The following is a 26,084-nucleotide window of genomic DNA, read 5'->3' on the forward strand; positions in this document are numbered from 1 at the left end:
TCCTGGGCTACAGTCTGTGGTAAGACCCTGAATAAAACTTAAACTCACAACTCTTAGGTTGGGTGGGTTTTTTTAAGTCGACACTCTTGTCTTGATTCATGTAACTTCAGAGGAAGGCAGCGTCTACTCCAACACTCTTCATTTTCAAAACTTAACTTTTTTAAAAAATCAATGGTTTAAACTTCAATAAATTACCTTTGCAAAAAGTTGAAATTTCTGTTTTCATCATGTAGGGGCCAATGCTAAGGATTTCCTATACGCTATGTATCAGGTAGACAAGGCAAACTGGACTCAGACTAGATTTTGAAATGTACTTTCTTACTCAATTTATTATCACCAATCCTGTATAATTATAGTAACTTCTGTCCTATTTGCATGACAGGTCTGGTTAATTTATTATTATTTATTATAATTTATTATTCAGATACTACTTATTCATTTCCTAAATCATCAAGGCCTCTGATATTTCTTATCTCTCTGCTTATTTGCTTTGCAGAAGTTGGTTGCCATGCTCATTTATTCTCTCTTTTTTTTTTAAATTTATTTTTGGCTGTGTTGGGTCTTCGTTGCTGCTCAGGCTTTTCTCTAGTTGTGGCGAGTGGGGGCTACTCTTTGTTGCGGTGCGCAGGCTTCTCATTGCGGTGGCTTCTCTTGTTACGGAGCATGGGCTCTAAGCAGGCGGGCTTCAGTAGTTGTGGCTCGTGGTCTCTAGAGCGCAGGCTCAGTAGTTATGGCACCCGGACTCAGTTGTTCTGTGATATGTGGGATCCTCCTGGACCAGGGCTCGAACCCGTGTCCCCTAAATTGACACGCAGATTCTTAACCACTGTGACACCAGGGAAGTCCCTATTCTTTCAAGAAGCAGAAAGAGAAGAGGTTTTAAAAATCTATTTGCCCAATGAGATAATCCATGTGACTAAACCTACCCACCAAAATCTGTACTATCCTCCTTCTACGGAAATAGGGGTGGAGCTGTACACATAGGCAGAATACATTTACCAGAATTCCCTGCCTCCAGATTATGTTCTTGGCAAAGACATGTGAGCGGAAGTGATGTGTACCACTCGAGGTTCCGGCCCCTGTGCATGCTCATTAATGTTTTTCATGTTTCCTATATGACTGCGACAGTAATCCCTAGGGCAGTCCTGTAAGTATCTCATTGAAGATGGCAGAGCCAGTGTCAGCCTGGGTCCCTGAAAGCCTTCATAAGAGCCGAGCTACTGCTAACCCAGAACCCTGCTATTGACCAAAGAAATAAACTTCCTGTTCTTAAGGGAACTGAATTTTGAGGATCCTGTCTTTTTCTGTAGGTTAGTCTACCCTATCTAAAACAAAGTATGTAAAAAAACTCTTAAAATCAAAAGTACTGCACAAATATAAAGTATTACTATAACTCAAAGCTTATGAATAAAATTACAATGAATGAATGAATGGAAATAAGTGATTTGGGTTGTGACCATATTTTGTTTTTCCACATCATGCCCGTTTCCATTAGTGTGGTAATTGAGAGTTAGCTGTTCTAGAATGGCCCAACTCCTATCAGAACACATAGCTATATTGTTCAAGTTAAAAAATTAAATAAAAGAATCAGTTTACCATTCTCACTTCCTACTACACACACACAAATACAGTTTTCCTTCAATAGGACAGATTTTTAGAATTTCTGGAAGCTATAGCAATACCCCTACAAAGAACATTTCTCTCTAAAACCTCCCATTTTTTAAAAATTTATTTATTTATTTATTTATTTATTTTTGGCTGTGTTGGGTCTTCGTTTCTGTGCGAGGGCTTTCTCTGGTTGCGGCAAGCAGGGGCCACTCTTCATCGCGGTGCGCGGGCCTCTCACTGTCGCGGCCTCTCTTGTTGCGGGGCACAGGCTCCAGACGCGCAGGCTCAGTAGTTGTGGCTCACGGGCCTAGTCGCTCCGCGAGCATGTGGGATCTTCCCAGACCAGGGCTCGAACCCGTGTCCCCTGCATTGGCAGGCAGATCCTTAACCACTGCGCCACCAGGGAAGCCCCTAAAATCTCCCATTTTTAATGCTTTTCTATTATATCTGTGAAGAAAAAAAAAGAGCTTCAATTAGTAGCTTATTTGTGAGCAACACTTCTTTTCACAATTATTTGGTTCATTTAACAAAGAAGATGTGCCCTCAAATTAAGAGTGAAAAGGTGTTTTTGAAGGTAGAGGCAATTAAGCTGGGTGAGTTATCAAAGTACATAGAAAACAAAACAAAGCACTCCTGCAGCTTAAATGTGAAGAATTATGCCATCGATTTTGCAACATTTACTGTATAAATCGTGTGTTTCTGTATTAGGCCAGGGACGCAGAGGATGTAATGTAGAACAAAATAAATAATGTCCCTAATTTTATAGGGCTTACTTTTGAGTGGGGGAGATAGGCATTAAATCAATTATTCATAAAAAAATTAAATAATATGAAGGAAGAATATAGGGAGCTATGAGAATGTATAATGTTTGTCTCGGTGGGTAGGAGAAGGATGAGCAAAATGAGATCTGAAGGATAAGTAGGAATTAACTAGATAAAAGAAAGTACAGGGAAAAGCATTCTAGTAGATGGAACACGGCAAATTCAAGGCACCAAAAGAAGTCCGCTGGATTAGGGTGCAGTGAATAGAATAAGGCTGTAGGAGTGGATCAGAGAGGCTCTCATGGGGAACTTAAAACTATATGAAGAGCAGTATGGAAAAACTGAAAGGGTTTGAGAATGGATGTGATGTTCTTGTCATAAAGTTCATTCTGGCTGTCTTGTGGAAGATGAGTGTTAGCAGTATAAAAAGATCAGCTTAAAAGGCAAGGTAGGGCTTCCCTGGTGGCGCAGTGGTTGAGAATCTGCCTGCCAATGCAGTGGACACGGGTTCGAGCCCTCGTCTGGGAAGATCCCACGTGCCGCGGAGCAACTAGGCCCGTGAGCCACAACTACTGAGCCTGCGCGTCTGGAGCCTGTGCTCCGCAACAAGAGAGGCCGCGACAGTGAGAGGCCCGCGCACCATGATGAAGAGTGGCCCCCGCTCGCCGCAACCAGAGAAAGCCCTCGCACAGAAACGAAGACCCAACACAGCCAAAAATAAATAAATAAATAAATAAATTAAAAAAAAATAAAAGGCAAGGTAAAGGAAAGTGATGGCTTGGATTTAGACGGAGGTGTTGGTGAAAATAGAAATAAATAACTATTTAAAATATATTTGGGAAAACTAATATTAAAATAATAAAAAACACATTGATAATTAAGACCATCTGTGTTAATATGAATTAGATAAAACTGTATGTAGACTATTGATGTCAACATGACTTAGATTTTATTTTTTGTTTTTAGGAAAACACTGCCTAGGTAATATAGCACTATAAATCAGTAAATAACTTTACTGTTTGCTTCAGGAAATCTCTTCAGATCAAACTGTTAGAGACAATAATCTGCTCCTCTGGCCAAATAATTTGCTCATCAGTTTAGTTGTCAAGACTAACTTCACAGTATCCACCAATTTTAAACTTTGCCCAGTTCTCCATTTCCCTTCTTGAAAGACTCCTTAAACTTCTTCAGGCCAGACCCCAAACCCTATAAATATCTCACCTCTGACGACCTCTTTCTGAAACACTGCCAAGACCCGGTCAACGTGGTGTTCTCCCTATTGTAATGAGTTGAGAGTGCTTTATTAAAAGATTGAAGATATTTTGAGGAGCTCAACAAGGTAAACACAGGAAGTAGTTTCACAAACACTGGCATAGTCATACAATGAAATATATGAAGCTATTATTGCATTAAATTACACTGTAGCAAAGTACTGGCGTTGAAAAATGTCACACCATGTTAACTAAAAATTCAAGTTACTAAAGAGTTTACTTTAATCCCAGTTTAGTTAAATTTAGTTTAATCCCAGTTTGATATGTTTGGTTGTTTGGATGGATGGATAGGTAGATAGAGCGAGATGAAATTCTCAAAGGACAACCTCCTAAATTTTAACTGTGCTTATCGTTTTATCTTTAGGGGTAAGAATATGAATGAATTTTTTCCCAGTATTTTCAAAGTTTTCCTCACTGAACACATTCTACTTGTGTAATAAAAACAATGAATGCTATGAAGAAAAAAACTTTTGAATTTGCATATATTGGGGAATTGGAATATGTACTTCAGAATCAAAAAAGTTTAGAATTTATAAACTCTGCGGTTTCTTCCTTAAAGTTTCCTTGTTTGGTGATGGGGAAATAGGATGGAGGAATATAATAACTACTCTTTTCGTGGCATAGTTTCACAGTAACCATGTAAGATACATGATACTTTTCATCTTATGAATGAGAAAACTGGGGCACCAAGTGTTTAAATAACTTTATTTCTCACTAGAAACAAGGGCCAGTTGGAGTTACTCTCCAGAGTATCTGATACTAATAGGTAACATTTATTGAGTACTTACTATGACTCACAACCCTCTGAGATAGTTTTCTATTACCTTCATCTTACAAACAAGGAAACAGGAATGGACCTGTGTGTCCAAAGGGAGTGACAAGGTAAGGAATCAAACCCAGATAAGCTGAGCCCCAGGGCCTGTATTTTTAAATCACTGTATGTTATCTTCCATATTTGTATTCATTTTACACACCACAGCTAGACACTCATAGATATACTTTATATTTTTCAAATGGATAACTCTGAAAATATTTACCTCCTTAAGACTGGCTGGTCTTTAAGGGGAGGAACAGTGTGAATGAACAAACGGACTACAGAAGTCGCTTGGCTTCAGGGGAAAACCAGCTGAATTTCCTACTTCTCTAATTAACCACACTAATCTCCAAGTGTCAAATAGTATTAACCAGTCAACAGTTGCTTTTCCAGAGAACTAGGTGACTCATTTTCTAAACATACTGCTCATGTAGCCTCAGAATTTTGGCTGAGCCCATCCTTCCTCTCTCTCTCGGAGCCCTCGTCTTCAGTTTTCGCTTCTCCCTGGCTCTGGTACCCTTATTCCTCAACTTAGTTTCTTATTTCATCTTAGGGCTAATCCAGGTTAGGATCTATCTGCAAAATCTGACTCAGTGTTAAGGGGGAGAAGTTAATGATAAAATCCTAAGTCTTTACTAGATATTCCAGTGACTAGAGGCAAACACTTTTCCTTAATGTTCAGCCCATCTCATTTTTTAGCATATTCCCAAGGTCTACTTCCCGAACTTCAATCCAGGCTCTTCCAACAGTCTGGCAAAGACAGATTCCAGGTGATCCCCTGAAATGTAAGGAAGGATTCATACTCACGTGTGTTCTATCAATAGCTACCACTGCCACCTGTTGAAGTCTGTGCAATCTGGCTTCTGTCCCTCTACTGCTCTGAGGATCCTACTAATAACCAAGGACTCCCAATGACTAAATCCAGGCAACTTGACCCAAACATCATCTTCATGGCAATCTGTAGAAATATACATAACCGATCATGTAGATTTTCTTAAAACTGTCATTCTTTGACTTATTCAATTCCAGTTCTCCTGGTTTTCTCACTGCTCATTATTCATTTTTCTGCCTGTTCTTCTTCCTTTTTGTTTAAACGAAGGCCTTTGCCACTACTTTGGAGTGTATAACACTGCCAAAGACCTGTCTCTTGCCTTCATGTAGGTAACTCCCACATCATGATCCCCAGCCCCATAGCTCTTCAGAGATGCTTATTTTTATATCCCACTTCATGCTTTGATGCCAAAGTATATCCTTTCCAAAGTCTCAATTTATGTTAATGGTACCATTTCCCCACTTATTCAAAATCAATCCTTGGAGTAATGTTTGATTTTTTTCTTTATATTCCCCATTTCCAACATTATCACATCCTGTAGATTCTATATTAAAAATATCTGTTTTAAAAATACCCGTTAGGATTTATTCCTTCCCACTTATATGCCATCATCATAGAGGGAGTCTATTGTCTTTGTGCAATGGTCTCCTGACTGTTTCACCCACTGAGCCTTCTCCTCCAAGCCCATTTCCCCAGTCTTCTATGATTTCCATTAGTCATATTCTATATTAAAAATGAGGATATGTTAAAAAATGAGACCCTAAAATAAATTTTCAGACTCATCTGCATTCCTCCCATAATAACTATTATTTATTTAGCATCTACAATGTGCCAAACACTTTGCTAACCACTTTACAGATGTTGTTTTTAATCCTTTCAACAATCATAAAAAGTAAGGCTTATTATACCTAGTGTACTTTTGGGCAAACAAGATTCAATTAACAGGATGTTTGCTCTCATAAGGTCACACCTTAGAAGGCAAATAGAGCTGTCATTTGATCTAGGTCTCATGGATTCCAAAGCCTGTTCTAAGAATTTAATATATGATACTACAAAGATGCAGAAATCAGATAATCACTGAATAAAAAATAAAATTTTGTTTTATATGTGACTATACATCAGAAAAAATATTTAAAGTCAATCCAGTGAAGTTAAGACACTTACTCTCAGGATTCTTATTGATATACAATGAGATTAAGTAGAAGTACAAGAAAATAGTTATTGGGACTTTAACCTATCCTAAATTTCTTAGCTCAGATTGAAGAAATAGTAATTTCTCTAACGGCCAAGTATTTATTTAACCCGAACTGTGATTGTCACTGTAAGAAGGAAAACTATCTACCTCACAACAAATAATGGTGGGGACATCCCCTGGATGATGTGTGAAATGGATGCTTGTCAACACATGATTATACAAAAGATGTCTGTAATGAACCGTGTGCTAGAGTGAGTTTGCCTCTCACATAATACGACAGAAAGACAGCAAAAAAATAACTCCCTATTTGGCCACCTGGAAGGAAAGTAAATATGTCTATGAAAATGGCTCTGTGAAGACCCAAGATGCTACAGTTTATGAAAAAGCAGAGCTTTTCTCCACCCTCATAAAAACAGAACAAAACAAAAAGCTGATGAGCTATAACTTACTTCCCAGAGAGGTCCCAAGTGGTTCCATTCTTGTTCTTATTTATTCCTCTGTTTCTTTTTTTGCCTTCACGTCATTACGCTGTTTTTATGTAACTTTTGATTCCTTCTTTACCACCTCTCCAATTCTATATTTACAAATTGTTCCAGTGAAGAAAAAGGCATTTTATGTCAAACAACACAGTTTATAGTCCAGCCTGAGGAACTCATTATGCATAGGAAGTGAATGGAAATTAAATTAATTCTGGATACAACTGAAGGCAATCTTTTTTGTTCACTGAAGAATTTGTCCGCCTCTGAAGCCAAGATCAATCCAGAAATAAAAGGAAGGCATGTCGGTGTATTCAAATGTCAATTGAATATCGATTATTGCCAGAATTTTGTAGAATCTGCCAGTGATTCCTAAGACATTACCTTAAAACCAGTATTTATGTAACTAATTACAATTTTCTGCTTTCAAGTGTCAAGAATGAGCTTGAATTACCTTAAGCAAAATGGAAGAATTTATTATAAAAATTCAAGAATATTTTACAAAACACAAGAGAAAGAAACTTTTGTCTCAGAGAGGTTTGGAATTTAGAAATGGAAAAACATCAAAGAGTTAGCAGTAGGGCTTCCCTGGTGGTGCAGTGGTTGAGAATCCGCCTGCCAACAATGCAGGGGACACGGGTTCGAGCCCTGGTCCGGGAAGATCCCACATGCCGTGGAGCAACTAAGCCCGTGCACCACAACTACTGAGCCTGTGCTCTAGAGCCCACGAGCCACAACTACTGAGCCCGCGAGCTGCAACTACTGAAGCCCGCACGCCTAGAGCCCGTGCTCCGCAACAAGGGAAGCCACCTCAATGAGAAGCCCGCGCACCGCAACAAAGAGTAGCCCCCGCTCGCCGCAACTAGAGAAAGCCCGCGCGCAGCAACAAAGACCCAACGAAGCCAAAAATAAATAAATTTATTAGAAAGAAAAAAAAAAAGAGCTTGCAGTATTTTCTTACTCTATCTTTCATTTACACCTCTTTCTGTGCTGTAGTTTTTACTTTGCATGGCATAAAGTGGCAAGGCAATCCCATAAGTTTGTACAGGTTGCCGACTGCACGAGGGTGTCCAGCCTTCGACGCAGTCTAAAATACAATCTAGCTCTGCTAGCCAGGCTGTGAACCCTCATGGTTGAGTTGTCCTAGAAAGGGTGACTTCTTCTAGTTTCTAAAAGGCAGCATATGAGTAAGTGGAGACCCCATCAAATGCTGTGGTTTTGCATATTTCAGGTCCAGTCACACAAAGAAAATGAATATGGTTCAAACTACAAATCCCTAGTAAAGAGATTTTGATTGAATGTGGTACACAGTTCTGGTCCAATTAGCTGTGATTCAGAAGCTAAGGATATATTTTTTAAAACTGTAAATTTGTTAGTCTTTGGTGGATAGGGCATTTATTCATAACGCCTCTAAATTTTTATAACTCAGACTGCCCACTACCCTCTAACTCTTAGAGATTTCCTAAGAGTCAACTACTTATGAGATGTATATCAGAATGGAAAGTATGCCAGGAGCAGTAGAAACTATCTAGATTTGGAGGAAGAGCTAGTTCTTTTCTTCTCTCCATATACATAAAATTCTTTATGGGTTGGCTTTGCATTTTTAGGGGACTGGAGATCCATTGATTCTTCAATTAAAATATAAGGTGTGGTTGTTGAAATATTTGTTTTGTATATTTTCTCCAAAATAAATTTTGTCTTCCTCTTATGGTTACCAGATTCAGCAAATAAAAATACGGGGCACCAGTTAAATTTTAATTTCATATAAATAATAAATAATGAATAAGTATGCCTCATGTATGAATTTCAGATAAATAATGAATAATAAATAATAAGTATGCCCCATGTAATATCTGGGACATAGATATAATAAAAATTATTACATGGGATATACACTAAATAATCATTCATTGCTTATCTGAAACAAATTGACCTGGGTAACCCTCATTTTATCTGGCAATGGCAATCTTACTTCCTTTTTATTATAAGTAGAACCCTAGAGAATTATTTTTAGACATTTTTAGATCTAATTTTGGCAGAGGGATGGAGTTAAGAAAATAGAAACATGTCTAGCCTTACACGTGAAGGATACTAAAACTTGACCTGGTGGCTTTACAGTGGAATATGATAAATGGTCACCTGGTCCCCATGAGTAAAAATGTCTGTGTTCTCTTTGGGGGAAGAAAATGAATGAAGGCTATCTTGTATTATTTTCATACTATTTACATATACTCAATCATACAATGGAGCAAGGATATTTTATAAGTAAAATATAACTAACAAAATAGCACATAATTTCATCAGAAAGCTAATTTACTTTTTTAGAGCTGAGAGAAGTCAGATGATATTTCCATATATTAACATTGTCACATCTCTTTTTACTTCTCATTTTTATTTAAATTAATTATATAGAATCACTGCAATTACTTATAGTTAGTAATTAAAACAAATCATCTAATGTTGCCTTTAGTCCTTGAGACTTAGTCCTGCTTTTAAAAAGTGGCACACTGGTATGTGTGTTAAACTTAAAAATTTAAATCATAGAATTCTGAAAGAAGGTAACTGTCTTATTAAGTCATCTACAACCTAAAAGTTGGAATAATTATTACTTAAGTCCACATAAAATGTACTTGGGTTTAGACTTAATCAGGTAATTACAGTAAGAGTATGATTTTTGTAAGAAATTAGAGAAATATCTTAATTTTTCTTTATTACTCAAAAGTAACGGGGCTTCCCTGGTGGCGCAGTGGTTAAGAATCCGCCCGCCAATGCAGGGCACATGGATTCGATCCTTGGTCCGGGAAGATCCCATATGCCGCGGAACAACTAAGCCTGTGTGCCAGAACTACTTAGCCTGCGAGCCACAACTACCGAGCCCGTGAGCCACAATTACTGAAGCCCGTGTGCCTAGAGTCCGTGCTCCACAACAAGAGAAGCCACTGCAATGAGAAGCCTCAGTAGCCCCCGCTCACCGCAACTAGAGAAAGCCTGCGTGCAGCAACAAAGACCCAATGCAGCCAAAAAAAAAAAAAAAAAAGTAACACTACCATGATTATTTTAGAGATTTGATGAGCACCTGTTCTGTTCCATGCAGTATACTAGCCAAAATATAGATTTTAATCTTGTTTCCTTTCCATAATTTTTATAGAGTAGATATTATGATCTAGGTTTTTAAAAAACCTATTAGAAACTGAAACAAATATTTATTAGCTTCTGTAAGCCACACATATAAATAATAAGTGATCATATCTGGTCCTAAAGCCTATATGATATACCATGATAAAAAAATAAATTTATTGTGTCACTAAAATATTTGACCCACACCCAAGGCAGGAAGTATTGATAATTATCTATTTTTGGCTGTGTTGGGTCTTCGTTGCTGCGCACGGGCTTTACCTAGTTGTGGCGAGCAGGGGCTACTCTTCATTGCAGTAAAGCAACCAATGCGCGGGCTTCGGTAGCTGTGGAACGCAGGCTCAGTAGTTGTGGCGCTGGGCTCTAGAGCGCAGGCTCAGTAGTTGTGGTGCACATGCTTAGTTGCTCCGTGGCATGTGGGATCTTCCCCAACCAGGGCTCGAACCCCTGTCCTCTGCATTGGCAGGCGGATTCTTAACCACTGTGCCTCCAGGGAAATCCCAGAAGTATTGATAATTTATCTTGGTTTCTCAATTCTTTTTTTACTCTAATAAAGATAAATATATGATTTTAAGAACTAATTAACATTAGTATTCAACAACTTTTTTTCATGTAGTGAATTATTCAAACATAGTACTTTGTTTAGGGGACATAGATAATGACCTGTCAACTTTTGGTGGAAATATTTTTATAAGTTACAGTAATTTTTTATCTTTGAAGAATACTGTCTTAGAGATTGAACAACATGGCGTTGACCACTAGAGGGCTTAAAATTTGCAATCCCTGTAATCTAATAGTACTGATGGACATTTCATTAAGGGCTTCTGGTAAATTTTGAAAAGGGAAGTAGACACACTGACTCTGTGGATCTCATGTGCTGAATAAATGTTATAATTAAAGTTAATTTTAATATTTGTTGGAATCTTTACTTCTAAAGAATTGTAGTATTAGGTTATTTTACAATTACAATTATTATAAAGTTGTACAACAATTTTACAATTGTTACTTGATAAATTTCCCAGAGAATCCTAGTGAAATTGGAATGTAATGTAATTGAAGTGAAGTATTGGAATTAATAATAGGGAGAGGGCCTTAGAATACCTACTGGGAAGAGAATCTCATAGAAGACTGAAGGAGAACATCTGGAGAGAAGAAAAGCAAAAGATGGCAAAGGAGCAAAGAAAACCAAACCCCCCCCCACAAAAAAATTTTGAGTATTCTTCTCTTGGAGGGATTGGCATGTACTTGGCAATGTGAAACCAGGGGTTGAGTGATTGATCTAAGTAATAATAATAATTATAAAAGTGATATTTATTGGATTTTCACTATGTGCTAGGACTCTACTAAGGCATTAACATATATTAACTCATTGAAACATCTCGTAAACCTCAGAATATTCACTCTATTCTTTTTTTTTCATTTTACAAATAAGGAAACAGACCCTTTCTTCTTAGACACTTGCCCCACCCCCCTAAAATAAAAACCATTCAGTGAAGGCTATGGCAGATACAAAGGAGCTTTCCTAAAGCAGATGAATTCTATAAAGACTCAGAGTTTGGAGCTTACTGAGTTCAAGATCTAGGACAAAGCAATGGTCCCAGATGAGGATTCATTCTTCATGAGCTTTGGGAGAACCGAGGCCAGGGCATTTAAAAATATCTGACAGTAGGAAGTTAAATGTCATGAAAAAATATCTGATAATTGGAAGTTGGGAAATTGCACATGGTCTAAAATCTTGTATGGGGGGCCAGGGGGAGAAAAATACAGTAAACTACACTGTTAAATGTCTAGACATTTAAAGGCTGATCTTGCCATAGGTTCTTAATGGCTTTAAGTAATGAAACAAAGCAAAATACAACAGAAAATAAAGGCCTGATGTACTACTTATGTGTTTTGTAGCAATTTCTGGCAACTAAATTTCTTTGTCCAGCTAGTGATGAGGAAATCCTGTATTTTTGATACTTTCTTAAGAGCTGAAAAGGAGATGACGAGAGATCATGCCACTGACCCATGGAATATTACCTAGAGGGAATTCTATGTAAAAATGCACTTATGCATTTTTTAAAGGTTTTTTTTTTTTTTTCCCCTGCGCGGCATGCAGGATTTTAGCTCCCCGACCAGGGATCGAACCATGCCCCCTGCAGTGGAAGCAAGGAGTTCTAACCACTGGATTGCCAGGGAATTCCCTTATGATGGTTTTAAACACAAACACACTCAAGGTTATCACACACAGTATAAGTAATATACTTAGAGAAAAAAATATTTCAGAGGAGAAAGTAACAAATGAAGACACTGACTTAGCCATTGTCTTTGGCAAGATGCCATTCATGGGTGGTGCCAATAAGCATAACTACGTAATATTATCTAGGCGTATTCAGCCACTTGCATGCAGGAACAGATTAATAGATAGTTGGATTTGACCAGAGTTTAGTTTTTGTTAGGAAAGAATGCTTGAGGGAGAAAGGGAAAAGGGAGTTAAGGACATTTGTTGGGAAGTAGTTATAGGGCAAAATCATGAAAACAAGCTGGCTAGAGTGACATGTGAAGACATGGGATTAGGATGAATAAAAGTAAGTTATAGGGTCAATGAACTGGTGGTCTTGATGAGCTGGTGAATTGCATGAATGGAGTACTAGAGTGAATAGACTAAAAGAATAGAGGATGATAGAATAAGCAGTTTAAAACTGAAATTCAGATATGGTACAGTTTGGGGTGATGACAAGGTCTAGGTATGACATGTGAGTGGTCGTAGAGAAAGGATGGAGGAAAAGATTATTGGAGCCAAGGAAACAAAAGAATGTAGAGGCTAAGGTGTTAGTTGGATCATCTAGTTGGATTTTGAAGTAGATAACCACGATGACAGGAAAGGTATAAATAAGCAAAGAACAATTACTCAGAGGTCCATACATGGTCTAACAAGCAGGGATACAGGGTGACAAAGTATGAGATTGTACGTTTCAAAAGACATGAAAGTTTTGAAGGGGGAAAGAGGAGTGATAGTTTGGAAGTAGGAACAGATAGCAGAGAGGCCGCCCTCAAACTCCAGGCATATATGATACTTAGAGTACGAGAGGAAAAAGTAAAAATAAATCCTTCATTTGAAGGGCTCCAGGGAAAGCAGTGTTTTCAGGAGCCAAGTCAAAATTCAGCAAAACTCCGAAGAAAATGTTCTGTGAAGAGGTTAATGAAGGAGAGGAGTTTTCTGATGACAGGAAGTAAGTTTGGGCAGAAGGGCTTAGATGGCCAAGAGTCTGGGCGATGTGTGGTCAGATTAGCAGGGCTGAGAAAAGGGTGCATGAAACAGTGATCTGGGAAATGTGCACTTCTCATGGGTGATACAGGAAAACTGGTTTTGGAGGCACGATGGGATTTGTTTCAGAAGCCACAGGACACAGTAATTAAAGATCATGGGGTGGCCGATCTTTCCTGCAGCTGCAGGTGGGACGGTGGTGAGGCCAAAGTCTCATCCCTGGGGTTTTAGAGCAAGGGGTAGACAGAGATCTTGGGCCTTATGCTGTTGGAGAAAAGCAGCAATTCAGTACCCCTTGCTTCCCATCAAGGGCCCTCTCTACTAAGTAATTCCATTTATTGGAAAAACTCCTACAGAATCTCTAAGCCCAAAAGTCCCCTGCTTTGTGAACCTTTCCAGACCTCCACATCTCATAGTTAGTCATTTCCTCTATAACCCAAATCACTTTGCACAAACAGCTCTTTGAACCTGTATGACATTTTATTGTAATTGTTTACCTGTCTCTCCCAGTACACACTGAACACCTTGAGTCACAAACTGTGGCTTACTTTGTATCCGTACTACAAAGTAGACCATAACCACACAACTCGGTAACAAACTTAAGATCTATTAAGGGCTCAATAGCTTTAAAAAAGTGACTTAAAGTGAATTAAAAGACTGCTTCAGCAGTATTACTATTATGACTAACTGCTGGGAGTTTCCTATGGGTGAGCACTACACTAGATGTTGTATATACCCAATCCTGATTTGGTAGCTCTCTTAGTCAACTCAGGCTGCTATAACAAATATACCACAGACTGGGTAGCTTAAACAACAAACATTTATTTCTCACCTCTCTGGAGGTTGGAAGTCTGAGGTCAGGGTGCCAGCACGGTTGGGATCTTGGTGAAGGTCCTCTTGCTGGTTTACAGATGGCCTTCTTCTCATTGTATCCTCCCATGGTGAAGAGCAGAGAGAGAAAGGAAGCAAGTTGTCTCGTGTGTGCCTCTTCTTAGAAGAGCATTAATCCTATTCATGAAAGCTCTATCCTCATGGCCTCATTACCTCCCAAAGGCCCTGCCTCCTAATATTATCACATTGAGGGTTAGGATTTTAATGCATAAATTTTGGGGAGACACAAACATTCAGTTCATAACAGTAGATGATACTATTGTCATTTTACAAGCAAGAAAGCTGGGACTCAGTCTCAAAGGTTATGCAGTCAGGAGGATGTAAAACCAGGAATCGGTCCTAGTTTACCTGATACTAAAGCCTTTCAGCTCTATCAAATTGCTGTCTTGATTCCATTTATGTTCTCATCCTAAACTTCTAAGATCTAGGAGTTTTATTACTGCCAGTGCAGATTTAACACCACAGTGACAAAAATAGAGAAAATGAAAGTTGTTAATTTTATTGTAATATTTACTGTTTATTAGTGTGACTCTTTAAAAAAATCTTTCTGGAGAGTAAAATAATACAAAAGGAAAAAATGGCTGATATAATTCAAATTTGATCAAAACTTACTTTGGTTTACAGGACAAAATATGCAAATTATACTCTGAGGGTAAGCTCAGCTAGGAATATGCAAAGAACTCTCAAACACTAATTCCACCCAGACAAAAAGAAATATGGAAATGTCCTAGAATGTCATGAAGTTTCACAGAAATTCTGACATAGGTAATATAATATGAAACTCTATTTTGCTTCTAAATTATTTAAATTATACACACTTTTTAGAATATGGGAGACCAAGTAGCCTCATGCACATTTAACTTTGTAACACTCTTCTTCCCTAAAGTGAAAGCTGTTGAATATCCAGGGCCCATGTTGAGTTTGCCCAAGTCAGAATCCCAGAGGATCCCTGATATGAATCTTGCGTTCAACATGGCACATGAAAATCATAGAAACTTCCTTCATTGGTAATAGCTTAGGTGTGCAAGGTCAGAGTAGGGGCTCTCTGTCGTTCTGGAGAGAGAAAGATTTGAGCACATCCTCAGACCGCAGAAGGAAAAAAGCATCCTATTTCTTTATTCTTATTTTCTGGGGCATTCGCAGGAACATCAGGTTCAACATGGGCAAATAAAAAGATTCCAACTACGTACTCAGTAATCAAAACATTCCATTGTTGGTACTGTACATGTGACAGTAACTTGACTGTACCCGGGAGACAAGAGAAGAAACATGAGGAGCAGCAAGTATTTTTTGGAACAAAGGATGTTGTAAAGGCTAGTATCATGAATAGGTCCTTAATAGGTAAAGCATTTTTTAAATTACCTTGATTCAAGTAGCCAACTAGGGAATTCCCTGGCGGCCCAGCAGTTAGGACTTGGTGTTTTCACTGCCGGGACACTGGTTGGGGAAATAAGATCCCCACAAGCTGCTAGGCATGCCTTCCACACCACCCCCCAACAAAAAAGGCAAGTGGCCAACTAAATCAGATGATTCAGTATTCAGTAAAATAACTAAATCCAGTAAAACATAAAACACTAGGTCTTGAATTATATAGTTGGGTGGTTCACATCCAGATATGCAGATAATTTGCAAATCTTCACTTCATTTGCTGCTTCATAGGCATATCTTGAGGTTTACAGGTAAATGGAGCAGTAGTTGGTTCATTAGATAATTAACAGCCTATGGAAGAGGCCATTCTATCAAAATTGCAATTTGACTCTGTGGGTTACAACCTCTGACAGAATGGCACTTAAGTTTCATTGGCTAAACTGCCAAAACTACTAGACTCTGAAAGAACCTTCAGGTGCTTACCCAGGTTTAACTCTTTTAACACCCAACAATTTCTGTCTAGACTAATTATGATCAGCAGATTCTTTCATATAACCACTAGACCCATCTCAATAGAGTTTATCCTGTAGAGTTTTTAAAAATTTGAACAGGAAACAGGAACAACAAGAGTTACTAGGTATTATTAGGTATTACTACATTTATCAGCTATGATCTCAGATTCCTATCTTTACCTTTAATCTTTGCTTGCTGATTCTGTTAACTATAGCTTTAAGACTTCTCCTAAAATCAACAATCCTGCTAAGACTTGAATGCTGAGGGTATAGGGTAAGTTAGGAGAAGTCAGGGTTTGGGGTTGGCCCTGTAAGAATGATACTGGCTGATATGGTAAATCAGAAAGGCAAGAGCTTGTGTTTGGAGGGGTCGGCTAAGAAACAGAAGGTTAACATGAAAAATTCAGAGTTTAAAACTGTCTGGTGGTAGGGATCAGAATACCAGTAGAGAGATTAGGATGGAGAAGGTCAGAGACCTAGAAGGGATGGAAAATAAAGATGGGTCGGGTACTTAATCTTACGAGTGTGTGTAGCAGGAGGCTAGACTCTAAAGCACAGAGTCTAAATAGTTGAAGTCATTATCATTAGTAGTAGCTATTCTTAGCTATTTTTATTAGCTTTGTACTAAAACTACTATGGAAGAGATTCTCACAGAGCTCTCATGTAAGGCCTCATGTTATAAAAATATTGGGCTTGAATGAATGGGTAGTTAGAGGCAAGTGAGACCTGCATGGAGTAGGAGAATGAGGGGTGGAGAGTCAGGCAGTTTTCCTACCTACAGGATTCCAAGAGGAAGTGGATTTTGGTTTGTATTCCAGCTTCATCACATATACCTGTATAGTTGAATTAAAGCCATTTAAATCTCCCTGATAATATTTAATACATTGGGTTGCTGTGATAATAAATGAAATACTCTATGTACCATATCTGGTCTAGAGTAGCCATCCAGTAAATGTTAACTTCCATTCTTCTTCATCTACCACTTAAGCATCCCTTAGAGCACTAAGTGTAGTCTTGTACATCTCACTAGAGTCTTTATCATTTGATGATAGGAAATGTGTGCTGTCTTTGTGCGTGTGTGTGTTTTTTTTTTTTTTGGCCGTGCAGCTTGTGGGATCTTAGTTCCCCAACCAGGCATTGAACCCTGGCCCTCGGCAGTGAAAGCATGGAGTCTTGAGCATTTGACTGCCAGGGAATTCGCTGTGCTGTCTTTGTATCACCAGTATCTGTCTTGCACATAGTAGATGATCAAAAATGTATTCCACAAACTTGGTATATCTGGAAAGTATTCTCCTCTTAAAAGAGACCAGGTTGATAAAATGGACAACATCTAAACTTTAAGACATTCAAAAACTTATCAAGGGGTTTTAAAAAACCCATATAAACATCATGTATATTTTCTAGGATAGATATCAGTGAGATTTATTTAAAAATACTGATGGAACTCTCTGGTGGTAGGAATTGGAAATATGGTGTAAAGTCAATTAAAATACTCTGAAATGGGCCTGCTCCCAATTATATTAATTTAAAATACTAGACACCTGCTTTCTCAGCATCCTTTGCTGCTGATGTAGAATTCAGTTAAAAGGTGCTGGGGTGAGGAACATCTTGCAGGGGGAGGAAAGTTGGAACATACCAACATAAGTTGGTGCTTGAATGAAAACTTACTTTTAACAATATTAACAGGAACAACAAAGAGCTATGTCAAGAAGAGAAAGTGTGTATAATAGATAGAAAATTGAAGATGGAATACCAATATGCAGTCAGAAATTTTGAGTTGGGTACTCTAGGAGTAAACTACTACTGGTTTGGATGAGGGTGAATTCAGAGAGGGAGAAGAGTCAAATGTAACCGATTACACGAGCATCGCTCCATACCTCAATACGTTTTCTGACTGCTCCCAGAACGTACTCACATCCACGTATCCAGCAATGCTGCCCTTGTATATCATCAAATTTTCACTGGCTACTGGATCATCCAAATCAGCATACACATATACTGTACTATCTCTCATCTAACAAACCAACAACAACAACAAAAATCCTGCCTGTTTTCACATCTTCTGTCCATATATATATCCCATTTGTAGAAAAATTCAAGGAAGAATTGTCTATGCTCATCTCTATTTGCTACCTTTCTATTCATTTTTGAACCCACTAACAAGTCTTTCTTCCCCATTCAACTAAAATTACTCTTGTTAAGGCCACTTGTGACCTTTTGTTGCTCAACCTAACAGTCAGTTTTTAATCGTCAAATTACTTGACCTCTCATCAGAACTTGGAACAGTTAATTATTCACTCTTTTTTACAGCACTTTCTTCACTTGGACTTTTGGACAACATTCTGTCTGCTATCTCACTCGACATTTTTTCCCTAACTCCTGAGTCTGCCTCTTCACTTTCTCAATCTCTAAAGTTTGGAATTTCCCAAAGCTCAGTCCCTGGGACATCACTGTTCTTTAATTATACTTACTCCTTTGGTGATCTCAATCCAATTTTATGACTCCAAATGATATTTATATAGGATCGATTCCAAAATTCATAACTCTAGCCTAGACTTTTCTCCTGAAGTTCACTTTTATATACCCAATTACCTACTTGACATCTCCACTTGGATTAGAATAGATATCTCAGACTGTACTTGTCTCAGACTGACTCCTGATTCTCCCACCCCAAACACTCAGATCAGCTCTTTCAGTGGTCTTCTCCACAAGTCATTACACAGTTAATGAAAACTGCATCTTTGCAGTTGCTCATGGCAAAACTCTAAAGTCTTCCTTGCTTCTTTTCTATATCTCACATCCGATCCATCGCAAATTTTGTTGGTTGTATCTCAAAATATATCCGGAATCTGTTCACTTCTCAACATCTCCATTGCTACCATTCTGGTTCAAGACATCATCAACTCTCACCTCAATTACTGCCAGAGTCTCTAACCGGTCTCCTTACTTCTGCTCTAGATACATAGAATCTATTTTCCATCAGCAGTTGGTGTGAATTTTAAAGAACACATCAAATTATGCCATCTCTTTCTGCACTGAGCGAAACCCAAAGCCTGTTCTCTGACGCACAAAGCCCTGCATAATTTGCCTCCTGCTACCTCCCTGAGTCCAGCTGCCCCCACCCTCTGCTTTGTTCACTGTGCTCGAGACATACTGGCCTCCTTGCTCTTCCCTGCCTTTGTGCTTATTACCTTTGCCCAAGACAGAGATAGCCAAAGCATGATTTTCTTCCTTCAGTTCCTTCTTGTCTCTGTATAAATGTCATTTTATTGTGAGACATTAACATCTTTCCCAGACCCTATCTGTCCATGGAGCTCTCTAAGGTACTGGACTGTAGTCCTCCCTGGTTGACTGGCTTAGAGCCTAGGCCTCAGAACCTGACCTAGTACCTGCCTTGTAATTTATCTTTCCTGACTCCAGTTAGCCTCTGCAGCTAGCTGCCAGCCCTTGCCTTGGCCCCGCCTAACTTTGGCCACAATTAAAAGCAGCTGCTTACTGGAGCAGTTCCTCAAATCGGCAGCTCAGTTCTCTGGCCTGTTCCCCCATAGTGCTATGGTTGGTACTGGGCCTTTGAACTCTGATGATGAAGGAGGGCATCTGTATGGGTTGTTGGAGGGACAGCAGTGAGTGATAGGCTAAACAGAGAATTAGATGGCCCAGTTGACTAGGCTTGGCTTCATAACAGACCCTGGATAAACTCTAGCCTTCTCTTAGAATTTCTTTTGTAAATCAAGTGAATTATACTTGCCCAAGAAATAAACTCTTTCCTTTGACATAGTTCAAATAATATATTTCTCATAAATGTGAATGAGAGTTGATAGCATCAGGAATTGGGCAAAAGTAGAAAGTTATTATTCAAGAAGAGTTTAATCAGTGCTAAATTAAAGCATGATGATTCATATTAGTATTCCCACATTATATAAACTTAGAAATAGCATGGGCAGGTATATTAAATTGAAAAGTCTATTGGTGTTCATAGTGATTTTAAGTTTGAAGATAATAAGCCAAATGGAAAGTCAGAATGATAAAGATTTTTTTTAAATGCTGGTCAAAAAGAGAGGTTTCAAGAAAATTAGAGGAAATAAATTCAGATTTTTTATGGCCCAAATAGCTTTACCATTGCTGTTTAAATAGCCATTTAAATGGCCTTTTCTGTTGTCATTATTTTTTCTCTCTCCTCCCTCTCTATCAGCAAGCAGTGATATGTCTGCAACATGTCACTGCCTTACTTAAAAGTATCTACTGTCCTTCAACTCCCAAAGAATCAATTCCATAATCCATTGCATGGCATGCACACTCTTACTTCTTAAGATTCATCCCTGACTACCTGTCAATTCCTGTATTTCTAGCTGTAAAATAGGGATTCCCTAACTGTCCAAGAAATTTTGTTCTTCCAGGCTTTTGCTAGGATTATTTTCCCATCCAACAGTACCTTTATCTTCCTTTCCTGGCTGGGAGAATCCTGCATATTCTTTAAGACCAGATAAAAATTTACTCCCTAAGGAAGGTAGTTACTCTCCTCAAGCAGGATTTTTTTAAGTTTTTCTCATTGACCAAGGTGAAATTACAGTTTAGATGTTAAAACATATATGTCTAGAATTTGCAGTATAAAGAACACATGGCATGCTTACATAAAGTTTCTCAGTTCACAAGCTTAAATCATTTTATAAATATGAAGAATGAATTCTCTTTACCTCCAGAGTAGGAAAATAAAATGGAGTTAAATGTGATGATGTGATAAAAAAAAATACACACTTAAACTCCACTGGGTGTTTAACACACCAGTAACCCCTAGGAATACATTATACTCATCCAGATGTTTCCAAGAGTCTGAAACAAACGAAGATCATTTAAGCAGTTCCTTTTTTTTGGAATGTTCAAAAATATTTGCAAGATTCATTTAATTAACGGTTTTGTGTGTGTGCATGTGTGTTTAAAGGATCTCAGACACACCTAAAGGTTTTCAGAAGTGTTATTCAGGTAAAACACACATTGATAGAACAAGAGAGTCACCATGCTGCACCCTGCTTTTAAAACCGGCTGTTCGTGTGAACTGGTGTTGCTTGCTAGCATGGTCAAAGATGAAGAATCCTGAGAATTTCTTGAGCAGTTAGGTAGTAAATCTAGCCACCAACCTGAGTTCTTCTTTGTCTTGATGATTCTTATTTTATGGCCAGAGTTACGAAAAGCCAAACCTTCAAATAATAGGCCTGTTTCCTGTGCACTGGCAAGTTCTGGTTAGCTGGCAGACAGGCCTCTGGCAAAATCTAGACCTCTCATGTACTAGGGAAGAAAGCTGATATTTTATGGCTGACCCACAGGCCCTGATTCAGAAATAGTCTGAGTCATGATGTATTTTTTAAAATGTCTATTTCAAAACTGTAAAAAAAAAAGAGGGCACAAAAGCAAAAAGATAGCTTTAATGACATTTTCTACCTTGGACACACCAGGCATTACATATCTGTTGCTTTCCTTGTTCAAAGGAAAAGCCCATTAGACAAAACCATGACACAAGAAAGGAAATCATGACATGATTTAACGAGCTTATTGGTAGTTTTCATTATAGATGATATTTTTTCAACAGAGTTATGAAAAATGTCAGAAGGTACACAGGGCTTTATGTAGGATTATTTCCATTAAATTTAATGGTTATGTTTTATAATTCAGAATATAAGCATCTAATCATTGCAATAAATATTTGTAATAATTACTGTAATAATCATTGCAATAAATATTTGTAATAATATACAGTTTAGCTCATTTCCCTTCCCAGTTTTATTCATCACCCTCATATTAAATTCTTAAGGACTATATGTCTATTAATATCCAAAGAAATCTTATATGCATTACATATTTCAAATACTATTATTTATCAATGCTATTCTAGAAATTTAATTAAAAATGTAAAATATCTTAAAACAGTCCAGAGAAGTGGGTATTTATAAATTTAAAAAATTCATATATTGCCTAGGGAAGAAAAAGAATAACTGAATAAATAAACGTGCAATGGGACCAAACTGCTTTTGAGCAGACATGACAGAAAAGAACTCAAATCTGTACTCCATAAATAAATGAAATTAAATTTAAATCTAATAGTCAGTGTTTGAAGGAAAAAATAATGTGGCACTAGGATATATAAAGTGAACCACAGCATGTAGGAGCTATGAGTTCCTATTCTTATAATGACTATTACTCAGGTTTTATACCAAAGTTATGATAAATTTGGGTCTGCAATTGCTCTGTAATATGGAAATTTTGCAATGAGATTCAAAGAACAATCCATTTACAACTTAATCTTGTGGAAAAGTTTCTTGGGTTAAACACCACAACCAAATGGGTATAATGGTGAAATTGGGGTGGTCACCTAGAAATGATACATCAGCCCATTCCTTTAAAATTAACAATATTTCTTCTACCATAGGTATTTCTAGTTCCTCTTGTATTTAAAAGCACAGATGTTAGGAGGGCCACTTCAACACTTTTGTAGATCAGAGATTATATTACTTACTCAGTTACCTGAATCATTTTTTTAAATTGAATTCTAAATTCTGTGCAAAATCAATACAACTTTTCCACTAACAATAGTAAATGCCTTTTGAGGATCATATACTCTGTAGTGGATTATACTCTGCATTAGTTACCTAAAACTGAGTAACAAATAATCCCCAAATTTTGTGGCTTAAAATAACAAACATTTATTATCTCTGTGCGTCACACATTTATGGGTGGCTTAGCTGTGTGCTTTTGCCACAAAGACTCTAACAAGACTGTAAGCAAACTGAAAGTCATGAGTATGATCTCTTGCAAACGCTTGACTCAGGGAGGATGCAATTTCAAGTTCACTTATGTGGTTGTTGGCAAGATTCAGACCTTTGTTGACTTTTGGACTGAGGTATCATTTTCTCACTGGCGATTGGCTGGTGACCTCCCTCAGTTCATTGCCATGGGAGTTTTTCCATAGGGCAGCTCACAGCCTAGCAGCAGCTTCCATCAGAATGAGTGAATAGGGAAGCAAGAGAGGGAATCAAGGCAGAAGCCATGGTCTCTTTGTAACCTAACCTTGAAAGTATCATACCATTACTTTTGCCATATTTGATTAATTAGAAGCGAATCAGCAGGCCCAGCCCACACTCAGGAGGAGGGAACATTACACAAGGGCATGAATAGGAGGAGGTGGGGATCATTGGGGGCCATCTTAGATGTCGCTCACCACACGCCCATTTATAGATGAGGAAACACTCGGAGAATTTCAGTAACATTTTCAAGCAAAACAGAGAGTAAATGTAGAAGCTAGAATTAAAACTGAGGTGTGATTGATTTTAAAGCCCAGAGCGTTTCCATTGCACCCTTGCAATGGAAATAATGAAAGAATAAGTTCAAGTGACCTGGGAAAGCACTGGGACAAGTCAAAGCATCAGTATTAGTAAGATTTTTTTTTAGTGGAGCTAGGTTGTAGCTAAGAGGCAAGCCCAAGAAAAATTGTATTATTTTTATTTATGGAAGATAAAGACAGCAAATGTATCAGGTGACATGATTGGGTATATAAATACTTCAAATTAATCTTATAAATAAATATTAGAATTTAGTAACTGAATTTTGAAAGTTTTTTCAAAAATTTAAAAAATCAATTGAATTCTAATTTCCAGTAAGGTATGTTAAGAGAATAAAAGTACAATACTATTTAGAGAGGCATAGAAATTAAACATCTAGGAGTAAGTATAGTGAAATATGCAAGACCTACACCCAGGAACCTACCAAACCATTATTGAGGGAGATTCAAGGAGGACCAAAACAAATGGAATGATATACCATGCTCATGGTTTGGAAGACTCCACATTGTAAAGAAGCTAACTCTTCCCAAATTGATTTATAGATTAAATGCATTCCAAATCTAAATACCAATGCTTTGTGAGTGTGTGTATGTGTGTGGAAGTTGATTAACTGTTATAAAATTTGTATGGAAATACAAAAGGCCAAGAATGACCACAATAATCTGGAAGAAGGAGAATAAAGTGGAGGATTTACCCTTGATATGAAGCTCATAAAACTACATGTGGCACTGGTCCAAGGTTAGTTAGACAAGTAAATCAAAGATACAAGCCCCCAAACAGACCCACACATATATAGTTACTCGGCTTTTGAAAATTTTGGCACTTCAGAGCAATGGATAAAGGAGTGTCTTTTTGGCAAATGGTACTGGGTCAGTTGAATAATCATATGAAACAAAGTGAATCACATCATACACAATTATCAATTTGTAAGTATAAATTTAAAGACTAAAACACTAATCTTTCAGAGGAAATCATCGGAACATATCATCATGAATTTGAAACAGGCAAAGATTTCTTTAAAGATTCACCAAGAGCACTAATTATGAAGGATAGATTGTTGAATTGGGCTACAATGGAATCTAAAATTTCTATTAATTGAAAGACACCACCAGAAAGTGAAAAGACAAACCACAAATTAGAGAAGATACTTACAATGTTTATAACTGACAAAAGAGTTGTATTCAGAATATATAATGAATTCCTTACAAATAAATGTGAGTGTAAAAGATAGCTCAGTTTTTTAAATCGGCTAAAGAATTAAGCAGGCACTTCAGAATATGATACCCTAATAGTGAATAAATAGATGAAAAGAAGAATTAACTTCAATGGTAATAGAAAAAGCAAATTAAAACTATAATGAGATATAACCATACACCTGTAGGATGATTAAAATGAAACAAAATTGAACTGATAATCACAAGCATTGGCAAGGATGTGAAGCTGGTAGGATTGTACTTTAGTGGAATCACTTTTGAAAACCCTTTGGCATTATTTACTAATGGTGAACATATACTACCCTATGACCTAGAAATCCTAGGTTCCCACCAAACCAAAATGGTACAAAATAAATACCCAAGAATGCTCTTATCAGTGTAATTTTAATAGCCCTAAACTGGAAACAATCTAAATATATATCCATAATTGGTGGAATGGACAATAAATATAATACAGCAAGGAAAAAGTACTCACTACTGATACTCAAAACAACATGGATGATTCTACAAACATTTTATTGAAGCCAGACAGAAAACAATATGTTCTATGAGATTTCATCTATATAAAGTTCAGTAGGAGGTGCTGGCATTGGGGAAAAAGATAACTTAGTTAATGGATATCTAGTAAGATAATTGAGAGGTCAGGTTTCTAAGCATACAGTAGAAGAAAAATTAGTTCCACTACAAAAAGTACTGTTATGGAAAATGACAAACAAAATTAATGAATTAAAGAAAGTTAAGTTGATGAAAAAATAAACATTAAAAAATTTTTCCTAATATTAAATACATATAAGTAGTTAATGTATTAAGAATTCTTTCACTTCTAAACAGTAGTATTTTAAACTGTCTTGACCTTTTTCATTTGTAGTGGTAAATTTTTTATCCAGGGGTGGGATAGGGAGGGTGGGAGGGAGACGCAAGAGGGAGGGGATATGGGGATATATGTATACGTATAGCTGATTCACTTTGTTATACAGCAGAAACTAACACAACATTGTAAAGCAATTATACTCCAATAAAGATGTTAAAAAAATAAATAAAAGGATAGAAAATATAAAAAAAAAAATTTTTTTATCCATGTAGACAAGTCTGTGAATACCCTTGAAGATTTTTTAGAAGTATCTAAAATGTTAAAGAGCCACAAACTAAATGAAGTGAGTATGCTAAAATAAATTTTAAGCTACACTAACTTTTTAAAAAATATATTTATTTATTTAGGCTGTGCCACATTTCAGCTGCGGCACACGGGATCTTTGTTGCGGTATGCATATGTGATCTAGTTCCCCGACCAGGGATTGAACCTGAGCCCCCTGCATTGGGAGTGTGGATTCTTACCCACTGGACCACCAGGGAAGTCCCAAGCTACACTAACTTCTAATGACAATTATTGAGAGCAAACTTTTTAGTACGTCACCAATGCAAGTAC

General features: G+C 37.4%; 1 long non-coding RNA gene across 2 annotated transcripts; it reads right to left on the bottom strand.

Moving 5' to 3' along the window:
- Positions 1-1,761: 1,761 nt before the first annotated feature.
- On the bottom strand, positions 1,762-20,031 carry LOC137764312 (uncharacterized). Of its 2 annotated transcripts, XR_011073955.1 has the most exons (5): positions 14,175-20,031; positions 6,931-7,055; positions 5,262-5,412; positions 3,591-3,645; positions 1,762-2,055 (listed from the first exon to the last, which is right to left on the bottom strand). It is a non-coding gene; the product is annotated as an uncharacterized lncRNA (long non-coding RNA). The 2 variants fall into 2 exon arrangements; XR_011073956.1 differs by lacking the exon at positions 6,931-7,055 and having other exon boundaries at positions 14,175-20,022.
- Between the last annotated feature and the right edge of the window lie 6,053 nt (positions 20,032-26,084).

Source organism: Eschrichtius robustus, chromosome 4 (assembly GCF_028021215.1).
Source record: "Eschrichtius robustus isolate mEscRob2 chromosome 4, mEscRob2.pri, whole genome shotgun sequence".
Taxonomy (NCBI): domain Eukaryota; kingdom Metazoa; phylum Chordata; class Mammalia; order Artiodactyla; family Eschrichtiidae; genus Eschrichtius; species Eschrichtius robustus.